This window comes from Sinocyclocheilus anshuiensis, unplaced genomic scaffold (assembly GCF_001515605.1).
Source record: "Sinocyclocheilus anshuiensis isolate Anshui unplaced genomic scaffold, SAMN03320099.WGS_v1.1 scaffold1334, whole genome shotgun sequence".
Lineage (NCBI taxonomy): Eukaryota > Metazoa > Chordata > Actinopteri > Cypriniformes > Cyprinidae > Sinocyclocheilus > Sinocyclocheilus anshuiensis.
This window is the reverse complement of record NW_015554145.1, coordinates 36,616-44,492: the sequence shown is the minus strand read 5'-3', so window position 1 is coordinate 44,492 and position 7,877 is coordinate 36,616. Positions and strand designations below refer to the sequence as shown.

At 35.6% G+C, this 7,877-nt stretch overlaps 1 pseudogene; it reads right to left on the bottom strand.

The window, feature by feature from the left end:
- The window catches only part of LOC107670559 (cilia- and flagella-associated protein 58-like), a 56,883-nt pseudogene that overhangs the window by 27,930 nt on the left and 21,076 nt on the right, over nucleotides 1–7,877 (bottom strand).

Sequence of the window (7,877 nt, the reverse complement as noted above, 5' to 3'; positions counted from 1 at the left end):
AATTGGTACCGAGAACCGTGGATTTTCACTGGTATTGGTACCGAATACTGAAATTTTGGTACCGTGACAACACTAGCCTGGGGTACTTGTAACACTGATTCCAGGTATCCTGAGAGGATGGGCAATGAAATTTATTTTATTACATTTCCTAAACCCAAACAAAACGGAGCAAAATGTCCCTAAGCAATCAACCCCAATCCCAAGGAAGACGAAAACGTTCATTTTCTGGTTGTCATATTCGCATAAGTGACAATTTTCATCTGCTCAAGTAGAACGTTAATGTCATCTTGTGCGACAGTTAGCAACTCCGTTTGTTTGTCCGAGTTCGCAACAGTAACTAAGGGGGGTGGGGCTTACCGATAGGTCAATTGCGTTTGGATTATGTCACAATTTATGCTTCCACATATGGACAACGCAACTGAAAATACAGTTTGCAGTTCCTTTTGAAAATAGCCCGGAATATCCTTCTATATAAAAGACCATGGCGAGATAATGAAGCATCAAGCAATTGTTCGTTTGAGTTTTCACTCTTTTCCTCGGATTTCTTGGCTTTCAAATAGCTTGAAATGATAAATAAAATCTGACTCCTGCTCGTCGTTCGCGCACGGTTCGGCACGCTGCATTGAGCGTTTAGTTTTTAAAAGTGTCTGTCTTCTAACTTAACTAGGCTAAATTATTTTTGTTACTATAAAAAAATCAAAACGACGGTGGGGGGCGGTGCCGTGGTAGGCAAATGACGTAACCGGTATTGCGGCTTAACACCGGTATAACCGAAAACACGTCTATCGCAGCAAGCCTAACAGGAATAGTTCACCCTAAAATAATAATCCTGTCATTACTCACCCATATGACATTTCAAACCTGTCTGAGTTACTTTCATCCATGGAACATAAAAGAAGTTAGGAGTAGAATATTCATGCTGCTTTTTTCCATACAATGACAGCGCCCAGTAAATGATAAAAGAATTTTCATTTTTGGGTGACTGGCCCTTTAAGAAATGTAGATTATTGATATAAAGTTGAAATACCATCATGTAATTACAACAGGATGAGCATCAGACTTAGTCAGACTGTTCTCTAATTATGTTGTTCACAGCACGCTTGGCTTAACTTGATAGTTGCCCATTATACCTGTGGTGAAATGTGAATAGTTTATTGTGATAGGCTGTTCTGTGTCGGGGTCCAGGGTTGCTAGGCAACGGAGGCGGGGCCAGTGTGTGCAGCCTGATGATGGCGACAAAGCTAGAATGTTCTATGAGCGTGCATGTTAATAAAGTTAAGACTGAGTTCACCAAGTGGTCTGCTCCGTGTATCATGACAATACCTAAACAAGTTTGCCCATAAGTGCCTAAAAGTTACTGCATTGAAATGCGTATAGAGTGGCACAAACACATACACACTATTGCGATATGCAACAGTATTATAAAGTAATCAGTAAGATGACTCTCACAAGCATGCTGAAGTACTGCAGAATGAAGAAATGCCTTCAGGGATTACAAGACAAAAACCAAGAGACTCTCAACTCTCAACAACTCTTAGAAAGCAAAACATCATAAGAGAAAGAAATGTGAGGGGATTTAGAATATTTTTCACTCTTAGGCCTAAAACATACTTTATGCAAGATTGAATGTAAACACATCAAGCTACACAAGCTAGATTTAATTTGTGATGTTTTGAAATGGGTTCAAATTCAATTCACATCTCAGTGCAATCATGTGTTGCATTCTCAGTACTACCACAAGGGGCGCTATCTTACAGTCAATGTCCTGATGCTTTGTAATTATTTGTGACATTTACAAGCAATTTCTGAGTAAAAATCGTTTCAAAGTAAATCCTACACCTAATTATGTTTCTTTTTTTCCAAATATATTTGTATATTTTATGCAAATCATCTTTAAATTAATAGTCATTTTGTAGGTTTTTCCTGTGTCCTTAATTTCACTTTCTATCCTCTTTTGTAAAATGCCCAACAGACAAAAGCCACCTTTAATTACATCATCCTTCAGGAAGTGACATCATGTTTGGTTATTTAGTTGGTTTGTCTCACTTTAAATCATTCCATTCTGTTTCAATAAAAAAATAAAAAACAGAAACCAGTATGATAACATCAAAATTTCAAAATATGTTTAAAAAATGAACAAAATTAACTTCAAGGTGACATTCTCAATCACTCACTGAGCAATGGCTAACGTGTGTGTGTGTGTGTGTGTGTGCTGTACCTTCTTAGTGAGCTCACTGGCCTCGTTTATGTAGCGATCCCTCTCTTTCTCCAGCTGGTAGATGATCTTTCGCTGTTTCTGGGCTTCGTCCCTGTAGTTTAAAATCTCCTGTTCCAGAGTCTTCTTTGACTGTTCGTGTAGCTTAACAATGGTCTGCTGTTTGTCCGTTTCATTGGCCGCCTTGATCATATTCTGGAACAAAAACATGTGCACACCGACACAAGAGGTTACACTAAAGATCAATTTGTAAATATACTTAGCAAGAGTGACTCAAGGTTTTCAGAAAATGGACATTAAAAAACAAGTTTGAGAATAGGATGATTTTATTCTCTCATGTATTGTTGTTCAGTAGATCAAAGGAATTACTCTCCAAGGTAAGCTGATATCAAAAGTCGTGTTTGTACGCTACAGTGTGTGTGTTTGTGAGACAGAGTGTCTCCTGTGCAATTAAATATGAATATCCTGTTATTTTCATATGCACAATAGCAATGCAATATTCAGCATGTCAGCAGAAACATCATGCACCTTCTCTTGTTTTCTGAAATCCATCTGTGCATCATAACAGCGTGGGGAAGCTATGAGAAATGCAGAAAATTAGCCCTAAGGACAAATATATAAAACATAAAGACTCACCGAAAAGCTTACCTGGTGTTAAGATTAGTTTCAGGACATCAAACTAAAAGAGCTAAAACAAACGTTGTTGGGGCTTTTTTATGTGTACGATTCATTTGATTAATTATCTGATATTATTCATTATATTATTCGATTATTTAATTACTGAAATAAATAAACAAACAAAAATAAATATAAATAAGTTTTAGGGGCTTTTTATGTGTGTGTGATTTATTCGATTAATTATTTGATATATCGTTTAACTAATTAAATACAAATAATAATCTAAATAAATAAACAAAGGTTTTAGGGACTTATTATGTGTGTGATTATTTTGATTAATTATTTGATATATTATTTAATTAATTCAATAATAATCTAAATAAATAAATCTAGTTTTTAACAGCTTTTTATGAGTGTGATTCATTTGAATAGCTATTTGATATATCATTTAATTAATTAAACACAAATAATAATCTAAATTATTTATCTAAATTAAAACAATTATATTAATAAAATGAAAAATATATATAATCAACTGACAGCCCTAAAAGAACATGGTTTTTTCCCTTTATTATTTTCCTTACAAGTGTATTTCTTTAAGGTGGTTTCATTACATTTTGTAATGTTTCATTAGATTTAGTACATTTTGTCGGAGGTTGTTTTCAATAAATTTTGTTAGAAAAACATTAGTAGTAAATTAGAAACAAGTGTCCGCACACCTTATTCAGGATGTCCCTCTCCCGCACCAGTTCATCTATAGCCTTCTTGTCCATATCCATCTGCTTTTTTGCTGTCTCCATTTCTAAGAAAAACAGAAAAATAAAGCACTTATTATTTTTTTTTAGTTTTTTTGTTCTTTTTTCAAATTCAGCGGGATATAGTGCTAATTGTACTACTTTTCTTTTTGAAAGGCTTTGTGTTAATAGGGTTGTTTTCAGAAGCACTTTCCACAGTCTGTCAAGGACCAACATAAAATAATTACACAATTCAAAAAGCCCATTATATGGCTGCAGGCATAAGGAGGTAGAACTGGGAAATGGAAAGAATGGGAAGGAGTGAAACAGGAGAAAGGAACAGTGCCATGTCTCGGCCGTCAGCGAGCAAGCGTGCATGAGTGGACGTTGCGGGCTGCGCTGTCATGTGAAATGGCCATTCCATGTTCTGTCCTCCGATGACCCTGCCTCCTCTTCTCCTCGGACGGCCAGCTCACTGACCCCACTGTCACAGCCCATCTCATCAATCACCCAGCCAACCCTGATTAAGATTACAACATCCATCACCGTGGAAACCCCGATTAAGATGACAACAGGGCTCTGGCTCCATCCATCAGCTTTCAAACACCCTCCATTTGAACCGTCCAATCAGAGCCTGGAGACTTTCACTAATATGAGGATTTCTTTATAAATTACTGGCTTGATGACAAGTCTGATCATTTGTCAAACTGCACAGATGGTATCAAGGACACTGTGATAAATTAAGTGCAGAGTAAGGAGGTTTTGTTTTTGTCGTTCCATGTAACTTTCAGACATACTTTTTCCATCCCTGTTCTGCAATTCCAAAGCGCATAAGAAATAAGAAATGTTACATGTATTACAGTGTGTTCTAATTGGATCACAGGACAGCAGAGAAAAACATGCTAAATGCAAATAATAAAAAACAATTAACCATGTAATAGTTAGGACAAATTTATCATCTTTTAAAAGGGAAAATCTCTGTTGTTGTGGACATCAAAGGCTGTGCATCCAATAAAATTGCACTGTATTTTGGGACAAATTTATCTCATTTATTAAAATAAAATAAAAAAAAGTTTTAATTATATTATTTTATCTATCTATCCATCCATCTTTTTTTTATTTTTACTTTTGTATGATCATAAATTCTAGTACAGTGTTTAGACTGGATTTTTAGACTTTTTAGACTTTTCTTTAGACTAGATTACTTAATGTCTAGTAGTATAAATCTGAGTCTTGAATCAAAACCAGCAGTGTAGAACCACTATATAGATTCCTAAACACAGAGCACAGGAAACAGTTTCTAGCAATAGAACATTCTGAAACAGCCATTTTAAAATATTCCTTGAAAGTTCACACTCACATAGAAGAATGGCAGAAGGACTGTCTTTTGCTCAGCAATTCAACTAACAACCTACTCAGACAAAGCTCTCTGGATTACAGGTCAGATAGTCAATAATTGATGAGACTGATGGAAGTGTCCAGCTACATTGGCCCTAGGGTTTCCCTGAGCAGTGCAGCCTGTATGGTGTCAAGATAAGACTAAGGTTATGCACCAGCACTCCACAGACCTCGTCATTTAGCAAATGCTTTGATCCAAAGTGACTAACAACGCTGATGGCTCAACATGCAGCATTCTGGTTAGCAGACTAGGTCTTTACCATTACACTATATACCCACACAGCTCCCAGACACAGCTGAAGCCATTAGGATCTACTGCCTCCTGAGAAGTCTCCTGAGAAATCTATCTTCACATGCTGAGCTGGGATGGACAGATCATGGGGATCATCAGGGTAATGGATGTTGGTGTTGGCGAGAGGTCATAGTGGTTGGAAGAAGAAAGACGGGGTGAGCAGGTGTAGAAGGGAAAAGTAAGGGATGGAAGACCAGAGACCAATCTGTTAAAGAACAGACTCAGATCATATGTCATTCACTGCAGGTGTGCATCACGGATATTAATACATAAACTACCACAAGACTAAACATTTACACTGAATATATTTTAAACATAAAAGCACATGGATCTCTTTAATGGTGGTTTTCAAACCATTTTACTTCACAGCCCAGATTTTACACTGGACATCACATGGCCAATTATCTACCATATAAAAGTAACAACAATGTCCATAAATCAAAGATTGAAATTGATTAATAGATTAATATTAATATTACCATAACCTGCATGGGCCATATGCAAGAATATATACAAATAATACAAAAAATTTTTTTAAATAAATTAATATATAAAATTATTCAGTCATTACATAACTAAATACATTGAAAGTAGAATAAATTATTAATAAACCATTTTACTTCACAGCCCAGATTTTACACTGGACATCACATGGCCAATTATCTACCATATAAAAGTAACAACAATGTCCATAAATCAAAGATTGAAATTGATTAATAGATTAATATTAATATTACCATAACCTGCATGGGCCATATGCAAGAATATATACAAATAATACAAAAAATTTTTTTAAATAAATTAATATATAAAATTATTCAGTCATTACATAACTAAATGCATTGAAAGTAGAATAAATTATTAATAAATTCAATTTGCTTTTTTATTATCATGACCTTTTTTTTTTGCATATTGCCACACACACAATATATATATATATATATATATATACACACTCACAGAAACACACACAAACAAATAACAAACATTCGGCTAAACATTGTATTAGTATGGTCTTGCCTGTGATGTACACAACAAAAGATATGGTAAGCCTTTTCTCACTTTAAAAATGAGATAGACCTATTTATTTTGATATGCACAATTACATGTTTAGTTGCATTTTATTATCTGAAAATTTTTGTCTCTTTGCCACTACACAATGCTTTTAGAACAGATCTGTGACCCATTTTTGGTTCACAACCCACTGAATTACAACATGATCCTGCATGATCCTGTAAACATTGGTTTTATAACTGATTTTGATAGTTAATGCCATTTCGTTCCATTCATTTCCCCTTTTTATTGTTTCATTATATCACCCCTGTTCAACCTTACAAAGCACAAATAAACAAACCGTTTTATGCCTCCAGATAAGCAGTCTAAGCTCTAACATGAATCAGACAAAGAAACTAAGGTCACCCCAGAGTCAAATGTTTCTTTTCCCTAAAGACTCTGGAACTATGTTACACGCATCCGGGGCCTTTGGGAGTGTACAAGGAAATATTTGAAATAGCGGAAAATTTTGCAATAAATTTACAGGTTTGGCATGAGCTACTAGGTCTCACATGTCAACGTTTTACTGACAAATAGAATTTCACATCACAAGCATTATGTGAGTGTGATGTAAGCGTTTTTCAGGCATTCAACTTCCCTCCAACCTAACACAAATAGGTATCCTGAGATATCACACTTGTCTCTGTGACAGCCCTAGGCCCTCAAAACAACATAAAAGAGTCAGGGGAGGTGCCCATGCTTTTTTAGCCAATCAGAAACACTCTTTGGTTCTTAACAGTTGTATGACTTTGTGATAGGGCATGATTTTGGATTGAAAGCATGAGATTCATGCTCGGCCTGAATTTAGCAAAACACAACCTTCAAGACATCGCCTCATCGTCAGATATTGTTAATTTCATTACCAACACTTCTGTCATTAAATACCTGTGCCCAGGGCTGGATTTACCTATTTTCGTGACATAGGCAAAACTAATTTTTGGGCCCCCCTTCCCTATTAATATAATAGACCTAATATCACCACCCAAGCAAACAAAAATATTTCTTAATCAGTGGAAACCGTTACAGTGTTTTCTATCGCAATAAGCTCTTGTAAAAATCGAATGTAGTTCTTAATTTGTTTGAGAACTGAGAAAGACGGTTCCATATAGGCACGGCGTCGTGGCCACATAACCACTTCGGGAGTGCATTATTTCACTAATAATTTTAACGGCCTGGAGTCACAACCACACATCAAGACATTGTTCAGATGATTTGTTTCAAGACATTTGACATGTTTCCGTCCTGAAATCTCATGTGTGTTGAACTCATTTTTTACGCACGTCATCCCAAAGCTTCCGTTGCAAATTCGAAAACGTCATTTTAGAGCTAATAACGGAGGCTTGAGCCATTGATATGCAGGCTAATGCAGTTATTAATGCAGTCTAATGCGGTTATTAGAGAGAGAGAGGAAGAGAGAGATTAAAGGCACAATATGTAAAATTTTTTTATTAAAATATCCAAAAACCACTAGAACAGTGTTAAATATTTTGCTGACTTGTGTACTTACATTATCCCAAATGTTTCGAAGAATGTTTAAATCCAGAGAAATAAGCAATTTTAACTAGTG